Source organism: Nicotiana tabacum, chromosome 3, assembly GCF_000715075.1.
Source record: "Nicotiana tabacum cultivar K326 chromosome 3, ASM71507v2, whole genome shotgun sequence".
NCBI classification, from domain to species: Eukaryota; Viridiplantae; Streptophyta; class Magnoliopsida; order Solanales; family Solanaceae; genus Nicotiana; species Nicotiana tabacum.
In genome coordinates this window covers 118,578,292-118,597,591 of record NC_134082.1, presented here as the reverse complement: position 1 = coordinate 118,597,591, position 19,300 = coordinate 118,578,292, and the positions used below count along the sequence as shown (strand labels likewise).

The 19,300-nt window shown below is 40.1% G+C and overlaps 1 long non-coding RNA gene across 1 annotated transcript; it reads left to right on the top strand.

Moving 5' to 3' along the window:
* Positions 1 to 12,969: 12,969 nt before the first annotated feature.
* Positions 12,970 to 16,798, top strand: LOC142179486 (uncharacterized). Its single transcript, XR_012707752.1, has 3 exons — positions 12,970 to 14,657; positions 15,031 to 16,016; positions 16,383 to 16,798. It is a non-coding gene; the product is annotated as an uncharacterized LOC142179486 (long non-coding RNA).
* The last annotated feature ends 2,502 nt before the right edge of the window (positions 16,799 to 19,300 follow it).

Below are 19,300 nucleotides of genomic sequence, written 5' to 3'. Positions count from 1 at the left end.
GGCATAACTCTTTTGCCTGGACTGAGCTGTACGAAGCCTATCCTGAATAATCCTAACCTTGTCCAAGGCATCCTGAACCCGATCCGTACCCAACAACCAAGCCTCTCCCAATTCAAACCATCCAACCGGCGACTGACACCGACTACCATACAAAGCCTCATACGGATCCATTTGGATGCTCGACTGGTAGTTGTTGTTGCAGGCAAACTCTGCTAGAGGCAAAAACTGATCCCATGAGCCTCCAAAGTCAATGACACAAGCTCGGAGCATATCCTCCAAAATCTGAATGGTCCGCTCGGACTGTACGTCCATCTGAGGATGAAACGCTGTGCTCAACTCAACCCGTATACCCAACTTTTGCTGAACTGCTCTCCAGAAATGTGAGGTAAAGTGCGTACCTCGGTCCGAAATGATAGACACGAGCACACCATGAAGGCGAACAATCTCCCGGATATAGATCTCAGCTAACCTCTCGGAAGAATATGAGACTGCTATAGGAATGAAATGTGCTGACTTGGTCAGCCTATCAACAATAACCCACGCTGCATCGAACTTCCCCTGAGTCTGTGGGAGTCCAACAATGAAGTCCATAGTGATACGCTCCCACTTCCACTCAAGAATCTCATTCTTCTGGAATAAACCACCCGGCCTCTGATGCTCGTACTTAACTTGCTGACAATTCAAACATCGAGCCACATATGCAATGACATAGTTATTCATTCTTCTCCACCAATAGTGCTGCCGCAAATCCTGATATATCTTAGCGGCGCCCGGATGAATAGAGTACCGGGAGCTATGGGCCTCCTCTAAAATCAACTCTCGAAGCCCATCCACATTAGGCACATAAACCCGACCCTGCAATCTCAAAACTCCATCATCTCCTAAGGTAACCTTCTTGGCACCTCCGTGTTGCACCGTGTCTCTAAGGACACACTAATGAGGATCATCATACTATCAATATCGGATACGCTCCAATAAAGAAGACGAGCGACTGTGCAAGCTAACACACAACTGGGCTCAGAAACATCCAACCTCACGAACTGATTGGCCAAAGACTGAACATCCAAAGCAAGCGGTCTCTCACCGAACGGAATATAAGCAAGACTGCCCATACTAGCTGACTTCCTACTCAAAGCATCGGCCACCACATTGGCTTTTCCCGGATGATATAAGATGGTGATATCAAAGTCCTTTAATAGCTCCAACCACCTTCTCTGCCTCAAATTTAGCTCCTTTTGCTTGAATAAATACTGCAGACTTTTGTGATCCGTGAACACCTCACATGCCATGCCATATAGATAATGCCTCCAAATCTTCAACGCATGAACAATGGCTGCTAACTCCAAATCATGAACCGGATAGTTCTTCTCATGAATCTTCAACTACCGTGAAGCATAGGCAATGACCTTGCCATCATGCATCAACACCGTAGCAAGCCCAATACGAGATGCATCACAATAAACTGTATAAGGCCCTGAACCTGTGGGCAAAACCAACACCGGTGCCATAGTCAAAGCTGTCTTGAGCTTCTGAAAGCTCACCTCACACTCATCTGACCATCTAAACTGGGCACCCTTGTGAGTCAACCTGGTAATCGGGGCTGCAATAGATGAAAACCCCTCCATAAACCGATGATAATAGCATGGAAACCCCAAGAAACTCCGGATCTCTGTTGTTGATGTTGGTCTAGGCCAGTTCTTGACTGCCTCAATCTTCTTCGGATCAACCTAAAAACCCTTTTCGGATATAACATGACCCAGGAATGCAATTGAACTCAACCAGAACTCACACTTCGAAAACTTAGCATACAACTGACTATCCCTCAAAGTCTAAAGGACCACCCTAAGATGCTGCTCATGCTCCTCCCGGCTGCAGGAACAAATCAAAATATCATCAATGAAGACTATCACAAACGAATCCAAGTAAGGCTTGAACACTCAATTTATCAAATCCATAAAAGTTGTTGGGGCATTTGTCAACCCGAATGACATCACCAAGAACTTATAATGCACGTACCAAGTGCGAAAAGCTGTCTTAGGGACATCGGATGCCCTAATCCTCAACTGATGGTAGCCAGATCTCAAGTCAATCTTCGAAAACACCTTGGCATCCTGAAGCTGATCAAACAAATCATCAATCCTCGGCAATGGATACTTATTATTGATTGTAACCTTGTTCAACTGTCGATAATCAATACACATTCTCATCGATCCGTCCTTCTTCTTCACAAATAACACCGGTGCACCCCAAGGCGAGACACTAGGTCTAATGAAGTTTTTTCAAGCAAGTATTGCAACTGCTCCTTCAGCTCTTTCAACTCAGGTGGGGCTATACGATACGGCGGGATAGAAATGAGCTGAGTGCCCAGAGCCAAATCAATGAAAAAGTCAATATCCCTATCGGGTGGCATACCCGGCAAGTCCGAAGGAAATACCTTAGGAAACTCACGAACAACGGGCACAGAATCAATAGAAGGAACCTCAGCACTAGAATCACGAACATAGGCCAAATAGGCCAAACACCCCTTCTCGACCATACGCCGAGCCTTCATATATGAGATGACACTACGGGTAGAATGACTAGGAGTCCCTCTCCACTCTAAACGAGGTAAACTCGGCAAGGCTAAGGTCACATCCTTAGCATGATAGTCCAAGATAGCATGGTAAGGTGATAACCAGTCTATCCTCAGTATGACATCAAAATCAACCATGTCCAAAAGTAACAAATCAACACGAGTCTCAAGACCCCTAATCACAACTATACAAGAACGATGGACTCGATCTACTACAATAGAATCGCCTACCGGTGTAGACACATATACAGGGGCACTCAAAGAATCACTAGGCATAACCAGATACAATGCACAATAAGATGACACATAGGAGTATGTAGACCCTGGATCAAATAGGACTGAAGCCTCTCTACTACAAACCAGAATAGTACCTGTGATGACTACATCAGAAACCTCAGCCTCGGGCCTTGCTGGAAGAGCGTAACATCGGGGCAGGGCCCTACTACCCTGAACTACATCTCTGGGATGGCCTACTGCTGGCTGGCCTCCACCTCTAGCTGCCTGACCTTCACCTCTAATATCTCTACCTCCACCTCTAGCACCTTTACCCTTACCCCTAGCTGGCGGAGCGGGCAGTGGAACACCTGGTGCCTGAACCATAGCACGAGAACCCTGCTGCTATGACTAAGTACCCACCAATCTCATACAAGCCCTCTGGATATGACCATACTCACCACACTCAAAGCATCCACCTGAGTGTTGCGGCTTAAGAAACTGAGACTAACCCTAGTGACCTGAATGACCACCCTAAAAACTCTGGAGCGGCAGTGCACTAATAGGAGCTGGTGATGCACTATAGGGCTGCTGATCCGAATACTGCATATGAGAACCATGGCCACCTGAAGCGCCGTGAGAAACCTGGAGTGCTGACTAAAAGGGCCTAGGACGATGGCCTCTACCATACGAATCCCTGCCTCCAAAGAAGGCACCACTGAATCTGCCCGAATGGCGAGGCCTCTTGTTAGACCCCTGACCACCTCCCTACAACAGAACCATCTCCACTCTCCTGGCCACATTGGTTGCCTCCTAGAAAGAAATCTCACTCCCTGTCTCCTTAGCCATCTGAAGTCGAATCGGCTGAATAAGTCACTCAATAAACCTCCTCACCCTCTCTCTCTCGGTGGGAAGTATGATAAAAACATGATGGGCCAAGTCGATGAATTTGGTCTTATACTGAGTAACAGTCATAGAACCCTACTGGAGATGCTCAAACTGCCTCTGATAGGCCTCTCTCTGAGTGATGGGGAGAAACTTCTCCAAAAATAGTTGAGTAAACTGCTCCCAAGTCAAAGCAGGTGATCCGGCTGGTCTAGCCAAACAATAATCTCTCCACCAAGTCTTGGCGGATACAGACAAGCAAAAAGTAGCAAAGTCGACCCCATTGGTCTCCACTATCCCCATGTTCCTGAGAACCTCATGACAGATGTCTAGATAATCTTAGGGATCCTCAGAAGATGCACCGCCGAAGGTAATAGTGAAGAGCTTGGTGAACCTATCCAATCTCCACAAAGCATCGACAGACATAGCGGCTCCATCACCGGTCTGAGCTACCATACCCGGCTGAACTACTCCAACTAGCTGAGCTGCTGGCATCTGAAACTGGGGAGCCATCTGCTCCGGAGTGCGAGTAGCAGGAGTCTGGGCTCCTCCTCCAGCCTGAGAGATGGCTGGTTCTACAGGATGTAAGCCTGCCCATATGACACTCTCCATAAGGCCCACTAGACGGACTAGAGCATCCTGGAGTACTGGGGTAGCAATAAACACCTCTGGAACCTGAGCTGGGCCCACTGGAACGGTCTGGGCTAGAATCTCATCATCAAAGTCAACCTGAGGCTCCATCGCTTGTGCTGCTGCTCTGGCTGAGCTCTGCCCTTACCTTGACCTCTAGCACGGCCTCGGCCTCACCCTCTACCCCTCGTAGGAGCTATTGCTGGGGGATCGGGCTGCTGATCGGTGGATGAGGAAGCGCGTGTTCTCGCCATCTACGAAAGAACAAAGTAGAAATTCAATTAGCATTGAGTAACCAAACCGCATGACAGGAAAGAATAAATGTCTCCGTACCGATCCCTCAGACTCTACTAAGCTTGTCTATGAATTGTGAGACCTATGTAACCTAGAGCTCTAATACCAACTTATCACGACCCAAATTTCCCACCCTCGGGAGTCATGATGGCGCCTACTCGTGAAAGCTAGGCAAGCCGCATTTTATAGATTCACTAACTCTTTTATTTAGCCCCTTTTAATAATTTAAATCAATATGTGACCAACAGTGAAATATTAACAATAATTAAAGACATGCGGAAGACATAATTCTGATAACTTAGCCAAAAAAACCAATACGACAATACTAACATACATTACTACTCGGAATCCGGTGTCACGATATCATGGACCATCTACGAATACTACATACAAATGTCTGGAAAGAAAGTTACAATCTGTCTCTGAAGTAAATGAAAATAGAATACATATAAAGATAGAAGAGAATGTCGAGACTGCGAACGCTTGTAGGACTACCTCGGGATCTCTAACTGGACTGAAGGCAGCCACCCAAAGCTACGGTCCATAAGCTACCGCTACGGGATCTGCACATAGTGCAGAGTGTAGTATCACCACAACCGACCCCATGTGCTGGTAATTGCCTGGCCTAACCCCGGCGAAGTAGTGACAAGGCTAGGACCAGACTACCAAATAAACCTGTGCAGTTATATAATTGTAACGACCCGACCGGTCATTTTGAGCTTTTGCACTTCACTCTCCATTTCTCGGGCATGACTTGCCCTGTGTGGTGTATTATGACTTAGGTAAATCGTTGGTGTTGGGTTTCAGGGTAATCGGAATGAATTTGGAAGAACAATTCTCAGTTTGAAGCTTTAAATTTGAAATGTTTGACCAAGAGTTGACTTGTATATATATGATCTCGGATCGGAATTTTATGATTTGGTTAGCTCCGTTAGGTGATTTGGGACTTAGGGGCATGATCAGAATGCATTTTGGAGGTCCGTGGAAGGTTTAGGCTTAAATTGGTGAAATGGAGATTTCGGTGTTTTCCAGTTGATAGGTGAGATTTTGATATAGAGGTTGGAATGAAATTCCGGAAGTTGCAGTAGCTCTGTTGTGTCATTTGTGGCATGTGTGCAAAATTTTAAGTCATGCGGACAAGATTTCATAGACTTTTTGATCAAAAGTGTAATTTGGTAGTTCTTGAAATTCTTAGGCTTGAATCCGATGTGAAATTGGTAATTTGATGTTGTTGTGAGCATTCCGAAGTTTTGAACAAGTTTGAACGATGTCATAGGATGTGTTGGTACAATTGGTTTGATGTTCCGGGAGTTCCGGGTAGGTTCCGGGATGTTTTAGGCCAAAAATCATAGCTGTAGCAGGTCTAGAAGGGTTGCAGGCCTCACTCAGCCGTGTGGTCCGCACAAAATGAAGTGCGTCCGCGGTATGTGCTGTGTGAACCACACAAAATGAAGTGCGGCCACGGTAGGTGCAATGCGGACCGCACAAAATGTAGTGTCGCCGCGGTGGGTAAAGATATCGCAATTTGGACATCTATAGCGAAGGTTATGGCCAAAATACTAAAGCCTATCACTGCAGAGGAAAGCCTCTGTGGCCGTGATTGTTTTTGTGCTGACTGTAGTCGATTTTGTACGGTCCGCGGAGGTAGAAATCTGTGGGGTACTCTATAAATACTAGGTTTTGGGTTTTATTTGATATTTTGACCTAGAGAGCTCGGATTTTGGCGATGTTTCGAATGTTTTTCAAGAAATTCATCGGGGTAAGTGATTCTAACTCAGATTTGGCTAGAGTACATGAATCTATCATTGAATTCATCATTTAATTCGTGATTTGGGATGGAATTTGGGAAGAAATTGTAAACTCTTTCAAAAATGTAAAATGATGATTTGAAGGACCAAATGGTATCGGAATTGGATAAATTTTATATGGTTAGACTCGTGAGAGTATAAGGATTTTAGTTTTGTGAATTTTGTCAAATTACAAGATGTGGGCCCGGGGGTCGGGTTTGACCAATTACCGGAATTTTGTGGTAATTTGATTATTTTCGAGTGGGTTTTGTTCCCTTAGCATATTTTGATGATTTTGTACCGATTTCGGCTAGATTTGGTGCATCCGGAGGCCGATTCGAGAGGCAAAGGCATCGCGGGCTAGAGTTCGGACCGGATAGAGGTGAGTAATGATTGTAAATGATGTTCTGAGGGTTTGAAACCCCGGATTGCACATCGTAGTGCTATATTGAGGTGAGGCACACGCTTGACGACAAGCGTGGGGTCGTGTACTATTGAGGATTGTGACTTTGTCTGTCCTCATTGATGATTTTACCGCGTATTTGACTGAAAACTAATTGTTATCATCATTATTTGGGCTGAATGCCATATTTGGGCTTAGTGCCAGCTATTTGAATCCTTCGGGGATTGTTGTTGATATTTCTTCACTGTTTGATTTTATAGTTGAACTCAGTCATGTTATTTTCCACTGTTTTCAAAACTCAGCCAAGTTTATTTTGCTTTAACATTTGAAATGATATTTCAAACAACATTTTGGGCTTAGCATCATGTTTTACTATTGTCCGAGTGGCTTATGTGATTTTTGACTAAGTAAGGCCGAGGGCGTGTATTGTGAGGATACTTTTGGATCGGGCTGCATGCCGCAACAGTGAGATACTGATTTGATTATGAGGCCGAGGGCCTGAGATATGTATGTCACGAGGTGGCATGTTGATTGATATGAGGCCGAGGGCCTAGATTTGATGCCACAAGATGGCTTGATATTGCGCTTGGGCTGTAAGGGGCCCCTCCCGGAGTTTGCACACCCCAGTGAGCGCGGGTACCTATTGTGATGTGAGATATAGCCCGGGGGGCTGGTACTATTCTGAGGTTGTGCCCGAGGGGCAAACCTTTATGTGTTTATCTTCTTAATTGCCTGTCATTACCTGTTGATTGTGTATTTGTGCCCGAGGGGCGGATTTCTGTGCTTATCTATACTAATTGTTTGCATTCGTTTGCGTAACTATTGAAAAAGTCATTTTTAAAGAAGTTTAAACTGAGCTAAGATATTTTAAGAGATTTTTACGGCTTCACTGCTTTCTTACTGGTTTTGGACTGCTTTTATACATCATCTTGATATGTTTTACGTGATTTATTGCCTTCAGTCTTTATTTATTATTATTACTCACTGAGTCGAAGTACTCACATTACTCCTTGCACCTTGTGTGCAGATTTAGGTATGTTTTGGCTGATCGGAGGCAGAGTCATCAGAGTTTAGCAAGGTAGCTGTCGGCGTTCGCAGCACTGCTTTTCTCTCTCTTCTTTTCATTAGACTGTATTTGTACACTCTGGACTTTCAGTTGTATTTATACCCTAGTAGATGCTCGTGACTTGTGACATCTCGGTTAGGGCTGTGTTGGGTTGTACTTTCGCACCTTATTGACATTATCCGCTATTTAGTATTGTTATACCATGTTTTAGACTGTTTTTATGATATTTAACTGTTTAAAAAGTGAATTCGGTATAATTGGCTGGCCTTGTCTTCACGAGAGACGCCATCACGACCGGGTTCGGGTTTAGGGTCGTGACAATAATATACAACGGGAAAATAAAACAGAAATAAATAAGTAAAGATGGGAGGGGGAACATGCTGCGAGGGAATATGACTAGCAGTAATTTAAGAGAAAGGCCTAAGGACAATTTAGAATTCATAGGAAAACAATAAGGATCTCATCACCAATCTATAAGCACTTCGTATTATCAATTGTTGCGGCGCACAACCCGATCCAAAATATAATAACATTGTTGTGGCATGCAACCCGATCCATATCATTTATCACTGTTGCGATGTACAACCTGATCCATATAATTTATCACTGTTGCGGTGTGCTACCCGATCCATTTATATCATTGTTGTGGCGTGCAACCTGATCCAATTATATCATTGTTGCGCCGTGCAACCCGATCCAAATATAATATTATTGCGGCGCGCAACCCGATCCACATATACAGTTCAACACCAATCATAACGAAAGTCCCGGCAACGGATCAATAAAGAAACAACACTATCCCGGCAAGGAAAATCGACAATATAAGTAAATACGTCTCGACAAGTAAAAATCAGCTATAACCAAACTTGTTCCAACATCTAACTACCTGAACTGACACCAATACCCAATCATAAGTAATTTCCACGAGAATAATCATAATCCTTGATCAACACAACGAATCAACAACTTAGGCATTCATAGTATTTATTAAGAACACAACAATTTCAATTTAAGACTCACGGTCATGCTTGACACCAACGTATAGATACTCGTCACCATGCCTAAACGTCGTACTCAACAAGTAACATGTAGCAAATAGGACACAACTCCTAATCCCTCAAGCTAAGGTTAGACCAAACACTTACCTCTTAACTATCGCTTTACCTCTTGATTCCACCACCAATTCGCTCGTATCTAGCCACAAATTACTTAATTACATTAATAAATGCTAAATGAATCAATTCTAATGCATGAAAATAAGTTTTCCAAAGTTTGGCCCAAAAGTCAAAAATTGCCCCCGGGCCCACATGGTCAAAACCCGAGGTTCGAATCAAAACTCGGTTACCCATTTCCTCACGAACTCAAATATATAATTTGTTTTGAAATAGAACCTCAAATCGAGGTCCAAATGTCCAAAATTTAAAAACCTAGGTTCTACCCAAAACACCCAATTTCCCCCATGAAAATCATTGATTTTGAGTTGAAATCATGTGAAAAGATGTTAAAGATTAAAGAAAACTAGTTAGAAATCACTTACAATCTATTAGGAAGAGAAGTTGCCTTTGAAAAATCGCCCTAGAGAGTTTATGTTTTGAGAAGATGTGAAAAATGGTTGAAAATGCGTCTAAGTTATGAACTTACAGGTTGCAGGTATCGCAATTGCGAACCCAGACTCTGCTAAACTCGCATTTGCGAAGCAACTTTCGAATTTACGAAGTCGGATTTGTGAACATCCTGTGGAATTTGCGATGACAGGCCCAAAATGGGGAGCATCGCATTTGCGAAGAAAAATCTCGCATTTGCGAGTAAGGGCTGGCCTGGGCTGTTTCGCATTTGCGACTCAGCCCTCGCATTTGCGAGCGAAGCCTGTAGGCCTGCAATGGAACAGCTAAAACTTGCAATTTTCCCAAGTCCAAAATCCACCCCGTGGCCTATCCAAAACTCACCCGAGCACTCGGGGCTCTAAACCAAACATGCACACCAACCTAAAAATATCATACGGACTCGCTTGTGCATTCAAATCACCAAAATAACATCAACAACTATGAATTTAGCATCAAAATCATGAAATTTCTTAAGAACTTCAAATTTTCCAATTTTCTCAAATACGGTCCGATTCACGTCATTTTAAGTCCATTTCTTACCAAATTTCACAGGTTCAACTCAAATCATATATAAGACATGTACCGCGCTTCGGAACCAAAATACGGGCCCGATACCATCAAACTTTAAACACATTTCACTTTTAAAAACTCATAAATATTCCATGCAACAATTTTCTTTAAAAATTTATTTCTCGGGCTTGGGACCTCGGAATTCGATTCCAGGCATACGCCCAAGTCCCATATTTTTCTACAAACCCTCCGGGACTGTCAAATCACGGGTCCGAGTCCATTTACCCAAAATGTTGATCGAAGTCAACTTAAATTCATTTTAAAGTCAAAATTCATCATTTTTCACAGATTTTCACATAACGGCATTCCAGCTACGCACCCGGACTGTGCACGCAAATCGAGGTGATGTCAAAAGAGGATTTTAAGACTAGGAATGCAGAATTTATTTTTAAAATAAGTGATGCCCTTTACCTTTTGGGTCATCGCAATAACTCCTATGCTTTTATATTCATAACCCCCAAATATGTAATTACAAAGATTAAGATATCTTACAATATTCATCTATTTTTTCCTAGATAAATTCATAAATTTGTTTCATGAGACCCCTACATAAGGTTACCCTTCATTCTTTATCTGAAATAGTAATGCCATCATATTTACTACAGTATTGGATTCATGTTTTAGTTTGGCTCGAGGAAAAAACTCTTGAATAATGATCGATTTTGGGAGGGGTGTCGACAATAGCTCAGAAAAATATACACTGATTTTGCATTTCTTTTTCCTTCTATTTCTTATGTTTAAGGTCCAAAGGTGTATGTTTTTCTTTCTCTATTTCTTTTTTCGTATGTTCTCTTTCCTTTGTTTTCTATAAACTTCTGATTGTCGTAAGTCTGTATTTTTGTTTAGGCTCAAATTAGTCATTTATGAGTTAAACTTTATTGGATGTTTACTAACTACTTAACAATAACAACTTATTGCATAAAGGAAACAAATTTTAAACATTAAAATATGCCCTTCATCTGCGCGTTTCTTTCTTCCATAATAGAAATTATTTTCTGCTTCACCACTACTTGTGATTTTATGACGTAAGTAATGAATTTATCTTCCATTTTATTAGTAGGATTGGATTGTGTATTATATGTACGACAAAATAAAATATTTCTTTTGCTAATAAGATACAAATAATCATAATAAATACCCTGAAGTGAAGCATTCTATTTACTTTGTAACTTTTGATTCTTCTTGATGTATTGTGAAAATTATATTTCCTTTTTGTGATTTGTGTTTTAATTTTCTTCTTTGAATTGAATTGTCTATTATTTGTAAGACAAAAAGAAATATAATAAAAAACTTTTTTGTTTTGCTGATAAGATACAAAAAATTGGAGCAAGTATTCTGAAGTGAAGTAAGATATCTTATGGTATTCTTCTATTTTATCCTATATAAATTCATAAATTTATTTCATGAGACCCCTACCCAAGGTTATCCTTTTCATTCTTTATCTGAAATAGTAATGTCGTCATATTTACTGCAGTATTGAATTCATGTTTTAGTTTGGCTCGAGAAAGAAACTCTTGAATAATGATCGAATTGGGAGGGATGTCGACGAAAAAAAAAAGAATTCCAAAAAAAAAAAGAGATTGCTCTTGTGACTCGTAAGAGCTCGAAATAATATGCACTGATTTTGTATTTCTTTTTCATTCAATTTCTTATGATTAAGGTCCCAAGTTGTATATTTTTCTTCTCTATTTTTTCGTTTGTTTTCAATGAACTTCTCATTGTCGTAAGTCCGCATTTTTGTTTAGGCTCAAATTAGTCACTTATTAGTTAAACTTTGTTGGAAGTTTACTAAGTAATAACCAATAACAACTTATTGCGTAAAGGGAATAAATTTTAAACATTGAAATATGCCCTTCATCTGCATGTTTGTTTCTTCTAGAATAGAAATTATTTTCTGCTTCAATGCTACTTGTGTTTTTATAACGTAAGTAGTGAATTTATCTTCCATTTTATTCGTAGAATTGGGTTGTGTATTATATGTATGACAAAATAAAATACCTCTTTTGCTAATAAGATATAAATAATCATAACAGTACCCTGAAGTGAAGCATTCTGTTTACTTTGTAACTTTTGATTCTTCTTGAAGTATTGTAAAAATTATTTTTCTTTTTGAAATTTGTGTTTTGTTTTTTTTCTTTGAATTGAATTGCCTATTATTTGTAAGACAAAAAGAAATATAAAAAACAAACTTTCTTGTTTTGCTGATAGGAAACAAAAAATTGGAACAAGTATTTTGAAGTAAAGTACAATGTTCTCCTTGGAATATAGAGAATCTAATGAATAGAAAAGAAAAAACAAAGAAGAAAGACTAAAAATGGGATAACTAGAAGGAATAGAAAAAAAGAATACATACCAAAATTTTCACTTATTTCTTCTGTTTTGTTTCCTTTTCGTTATTAGTTCTTTACTTTTATATCTTGTTTCTTTTATTTGAATAGGAGAAATTTTAGCAAAGCCAATATTTTACTATCTAATGAAAAAAAATCTATTTACATGCCTCTAACATATAATTAGACTTAAAGAATCATGTATTAGCCTCTCTCTCCCCCCTTACATAATTATAATATATGTGAATGATTTTTTTTCTTAAAAAAACCTTTCTCTTTCATTTCCTTTTTAAAAGAAAATAAAAAAAAACATAATTACCTAAATCTAATTCTAATTAAAATGCTAAATAAATATGTAAAATTATCTTTTATATGCATTGATATATGAAAATTTATCTTTTTCATACACTATATATCGTAAAATAATTTTTTAAAATTTAGTGATTTTTCGCTCGAAAATTTTCAATAGTTTAAACTAACACTTGTTCGAATGACATACTTTGACTCAGTTAAATATGTACATATTGAACACCTAAGACACAATCTCTCCTAAAAGTAAAGTGTGACTCATAAAAGCACTGACATGAGAGGTGTCCAATAAATTACTAACATGTGTATATAACAAAAGAAAATTGCTCCCTTCCCTCATTTGTGTATTACAACTACAAGATGAAAATCCAACCACCAAATATAGAAAAATCGATGCAACCATATCGACGGAGAGACCAACGACTGCTGCTAAATTCCCACCTGTGCACCACTATCATTTTTTGTTACATCCCTCTCATTACCAACGTTCTAGTTGTCCATAATTTCAGGATCAACTCACCCATATCACACTCATTCTTCATCACTCCACTCTCATCGAACACCCCCATTCTCTGTACCATCAGCGGAGGAGGAAGTATGGTTTAACTTCCAGAGTTGATGGAGAAGATAAAGTAATCGCTGCCACAAACAAAATTGAGGTTTTCGGTGACAAGTGCTTACCTAAGTGGAAGAATCAAGATATAGTAATACAAGATCTAAAAAAACTGAAATTGTTTTCGGGTCAATTTACGTACAGTTTTAATTGCACCAAGTACAAGTTCTCCTATCATTTCCAATAAATTTTATAATACTATAAGACCCAATTTTGAAATCTCTTGGATTCTTGAAGTTTTGTTTACTCATACCAGCAAAATGTTTGTACGATCTCCACAGAATCACTTACTCAATCGTTAATTCTTTTATTACTTTTTTTTCTCCTGGTAAGGTGTAACGACCCGACCAGTCGTTTTGAGCAGTTGCACTTCTCTCGGTTGTTTGAGGGCATGAGTAACTCCGTATGATATATTGTAACTTATGTGAATTATCGATTTTGGTTTTCAGGTTATTCGAAATTGAGTTAGAAGAATGATTCTCTACTAGGAGCTTTAAATTTGAGAGGATTGATTAAGTTTGACTTTTTAGTATTTGACCTCAGATTGGATTTTTGATGGTTCCATTAGCTCCATTGGGTGATTTTGAACTTAGGAGCGCATCCAGATTGCGATTTGGAGGTCCGTAGTAGAATTTGACTTGAAATGGCGAAAGTTGGAATTTTAGAAAGGTTGACTGGGAGTGGACTTTTTGACATCGGGGTCGAAATTCGATTCTACAAGTTGGAGTAGGTCCGTAATATCAAATGTGACTTGTGTGCAAAATTTGAGGTCAATCGGACGTGAATTGATAGGTTTCGGCATCGGTTGTGAAAATTTGAAGTTTCAAGCTCATTGATTTTTAAAATGAGATGTGATTCTTCGTTTCGATATTGTTATGTGTGTTTTGAGGCCTCGAGTAGGTCCGTATTATGATATGGAACTTGCTGGTATGTTTGGACGGGGTTCCGATGGGCTCGGGTGAGTTTCGGACGAGGTTCGGATTATTTTCATTTCATGTTACATTGCTAAAGGTTTCTGGTTCTGGTGTTTTCACATCCGCGGACGAATGGGCGCAAATGCAAGTCCGCAGATGTGGACAACTGGCCGCCGAAGCGTAGCAGGTTTGGTTGGAGACCATTGCAGATGCGGAGAAAGACTCGCACCTGCGAGTGCGCAGAAGCGAAAATTGTTCCGCATTTGCGAGGGATCAGCTGGTTAGTTGTGGCCGTAGAAGAGAAGAAGTTACCGCAGATGCGGTGGTCGCAAATGCGACGATTTGTTCGCAAATGCAGAAAGTACTAGGAAGAAGCTATAAAATTGAGGTTTTTGTTCTTTCTTCATATTTTGAGATGTGGGACTCGGATTGAGGCGTTATTTGGAGCAAATTTCATCACAAGGGTTGGGGTAAGTATTCCACACTTGGTTTTGATTTTATCCCATGAATCTATCTTCACTGTTGGCAATTGGTTGATGAATTTTAAAGAGAAATTGAGGGTTTTAGCCTAAAGTTTCATAAAATAAATTTTTGAGTTTTAAACATCGATTTGGAGTCGGAATTAAGTAAAACTAGTATGGTTGGACTCGTAATTGAGTAAAACTAGTATGGTTGGACTCGTAATTGAATGAGTTGTCAGATTTTGTAAGTTTTGTCGAGTTTCGAGACATAGGCCCGGGTGTGATTTTTGGCCAGTTTTGGGTTTTGATAAAGGATTCGACTTTATCATTTGGAATTATTTTCTTGGGCTTTATTTGATGTATTTGAGTTATTTTTGGCTAGTTTTTTGAGCCGTTCGGAGCTCGCTACATGCGTGATGGCATTCTTGGAGCATCGATTGGCTTGCTCGGTATTGGAATTTTGCTTGTTCGAGGTAAGTAACTCTTCTAAACTTAGTGCTAAGGGTATGAAACCCCGAATTGCATGCTATGTGATTGATGTTGAGGTGACGCACATACTAGGTGACGGGCGCGTGGGCGTGCACTCAGTGAATTGTAACTTCGTTGTTTTCATGATGGTTTAGTGGCCCTATTTTATTGATATTTGTGTCTTCACCATGTGATTAAGTACTGAGCTGTCAATCATACTAGATATCATGTTTAGGCTTTATGTTGATAATTTTAGGACCCATAGTGGTCGTTTTTTACTGTCATCTCACTGATTTCATTGATATTTCGTACTCAGCCATATGCATGCATTCATATCATATCTCACTCTCAATTGTTATTTATTGATACATCATATTATTGTTGTTGGGCTAGTTTCATGACATTGTGTGCCTGTGAGTAAGACAGGAGAGAATAATGATTGAGTAAGGCTGAGAGCCTGATTATGGGTGATAGTTATGGGATCGGGCTGCACGCCGTATCATGTTATTTGATTTATGCATGGATCTGGATTATGATAGTGCTTGGGCTGTAGGAGCTCCTCCGGAGTCTATACACACCTCTAGTGAGCGTGGTTGATTATATTGAGGGATGGATCTTCCCTGGACATGGATCTTGTCCAAATCATTTATATGTAGAGATGGTTCTTCTCCATGGTGCTGGATTGGCCTTCCTCGGTACTAAGTGACTGATGGTCAGTAATGTATATATTCTTGGATGGATCTTTCCTGGGCCGTATATGCCATATACAATACCGAATGGTTGAGCATTGATGAGTGGGAAGCATGAGACAGTGAGATGGAGTTCTCTAAGAGTGTGAGTACATGATTCATCTCTGAGATACATGACATTGGCATGCACACATGACATACAAGCATAGAGGTATTTCACACTTGCTATCGGGAAAGAAAATGAAACATCTTATTTATTGTGAAAAGGATTTTTGGAAAAATTCTAGTTTTCAAACTATCTCATATTTTTCAACGATTTCGGTAAGGATTTAGGTTTCATTGTTATTCCTGAAAAGCAAAACTATTTTTCGGAAAATTGTGAACAAGTTGAGCATTTATTTCTGAGTTTCTTCCTTATTTATATGCTCTATGTTGTTATGAACTGCTATTGGTTATTGGTGTTGAACCCGTCCTATGCTCCAGATCGTCACTACTTTCAACTTAAGTCTAGGTTTGTTAGTTACTCAGTACATGGGGTCGGTTGTACTGATACTATACTTCTGCACATTGCGTGCAGATGTTGGCTGCTGAGGTTGCTATGTTCGATGGGAGCTGGATTTGAAGATGTACCTGCGTTCTTGTTGTAATTGCCTCTTGTTCATGGTAGCCTTAGATTTATAATACTCTATTTATATACTTTTCAAACAGAAGATGTATTTCCTTCATATCAGCTTTGTCAACTCTATTCTTAGAAGCTCGTGATTTGTACTACCAATCCTTGGGAAATGTATAATATTCAGATAATTTTCTTTGATTAATTGTCCTATTAAATATTATTGAAATTGGATAATTATTAGTTGGCTTACCTAGCGGATTGGGTTAGGTGCCGTCATGACTAGTAGATTTTGGGTCGTGACAGATTGATATCAGAGCTCTAGGTTCATAGGTTCTACAAGTCATAAGCAAGTATCTAGTAGAGTCTTGCGGATCGATATGATGACGTCCATACCTATCTTCGAGAGGCTACAGAGCATTTAGGATTTTCTTCCCATCTTTCTTTCCTTATCGTGTGACATTGATTCAGCTTGAAACGTAATCCTTTGAATTCCTTCCACGCATTCGTATGTGCACTTGAGCACTCGATATCAGCTGTGCATCGACGACTTTTGATTCCTGGGATGAGGTGCGAGATGTGATTTCAGTATGCTGATGATGGGCCAGTCTGGAGGACTTGAGGCAGGATTTTGACTGTAGCTTGAGCACAGAGATGTTGATTGTGTGAGCACCTGCTTTTGAATTTATATGCTCGGTAGTGTCCCTATTAGTGGAATTTATGGTTAGATGGCTATGTGATGAGTATGATATGACTTCGAGATGTGTTCATATAGTTTGAATGCAGCGATATGTATTCATATAGTTTGCTCGAGGTGTAGGAAGGACTATCGGGTGCTTGATTTCTGTTATTCGACGTAAAGTCTCGAGTTGTGGGTGTTTTGAAGGATCTTTCATGTTGTTTGGTTAGGGAGTGAAGTAAGTTTTCAATGTCGTGATATGAGTTCAGACTCAGGAAGACTAAGTGATTGCGTAATAGTTATGACTGTGGAAGGGTATAGAGAGATGTCAGTTTGAGGCGAAACAGGTGAGTTATCTCATGCGAGATATCCTAAGGTTTGTGGGATCCCTATGTTGTTTTGTAGCGAGTTCTCTTTTACCAGTGAATTATATGTGTTGCAATTTGAGTTTGAATCTCTTATGAGAGTTGGCTTGACTGTTACAAGGGTGAATGCGAGATTTGCGGATGGTTTGAGATATTAGGTGGATTGTGTTACATGAGCTTATGAAGGATTTAGTTGAATCTCACTACGGTATTATGGCAGTAATAGAGTATGGGCATCGTGAGTTATTGTGTGTTTTGATCTATGGCTTTGAGCCAAGTAGGGGAGTCTGCTCTTGATAAGTGGATTGCACAACTATGTGTTGTATTGGTTTCAGTTTGAGGTATACCTATGAATAAGTTATGTTCCGTAGAGGGTGAGATCTAGTAAAGGAATTTTTGGATACGGGTTGTATTATGCTTTTTGAGGATATGGGAAATGTGGAATAATTAAGTTGTTATGCGTAATGGATGTAGTGTGCAGGGGTTTCGCTCAGTTGCTTAGATGTGTGGATTACTTCTCAGGGTGTTGGTGTGCTAATGGGGCACGGGTCGTTTGGTCCGTTTGGTCAGTTTAGTTGAGATTTAAGCAGAGTGGAAGACTCTTGAGAATGATCCTAACGGATTCAAGATTTAAATGTAGCAATTGGAAATTTTTGGGATTTGTATATGGCTAGGGTTGGGGATTTTTCATTGGATGATGTCGAGACTCATAGTATTTCTATATCATTATGGATTCTACATTCAATATCTGGAAGGTAAGATGAATAATTTTAAATTCATAGAAGGTCTCTCTAGAGTGGGTATCTCGGTTGTGGTACTTTTGAGGTGCTTAAGAGAGCATTCAGCGACTTATGAGCCTTAGGGCGGTGTGGTTTTATGCTAGGATCTCGTGTGGTGAGTTTTGGTTGAGGATTGTGGTATTATGGTGAGGAGAAATATCAATTTGAAGGTAATTCAGAAGGAACTCGAAAAATTAGGATAGGTTGGTATTAGGTTGGATCAGCACATTAATGGATATAATCGGCTCCTTGGGTACTTGTGATGTACTAGTCTCTACAGGTGTTCGTGGAAATACTTTTGGGTTTTGGCAACCTACGTGGCTTGGTTGAGTTAGAGAGATTCGATTCTGAAATCTTGGTTATGTGCAAATGGGCTTCGAAGGAATTTAGCTTGTTCGAGGTAAGTAACCCTTTTAAACTTAGTGCTGAGGGTATGAAACCCCGAATTACGTACTATGTGATTGATATTGAGGTGACGGGCGTATGGGCGTGCACCTGGTGAATTGTGACTCCATTGTTTTCAAAGCACTGTTTAGTGGCCCTATTTTGTTGATATCTGTATCTTCACCATGTGATTAAGTACTGAGCTATCAATCATGCTAGATATCATGTTTAAGCCTTATATTGATATTTTTACGACCCATAGTGGTTGTTTCTTACTGTCATCTCACTGATTTTATTGATATTTCGTACTCAGTCATATTCATGCATTCATATCATATCTCAGTCTCAGTTGTTATTTATTGATACATCATACCATTGTTGTCGGGCTAGTTTCATGACATTTTGAGCCCGTGAGTGAGACTGGAGAGATTGATGACTGAATGAGGTCGGGGGCCTGTTTGTGAGGATATTTATGGGTTCGGGCTGCATGTTACAGCATGTTATACTGATTTATACCTGGATCTGGATTATGATAGTGCTTGGGATGTAGGAGACTAACCGGAGTCTGTACACACCCCAAGTGAGCGCGGTTGATTATATTGAGGGATGGATCTTCCCTGGACATGGATCTTGTCCGAAGCATTTATATACCTGGAGATGGATCTTCTCCATGGG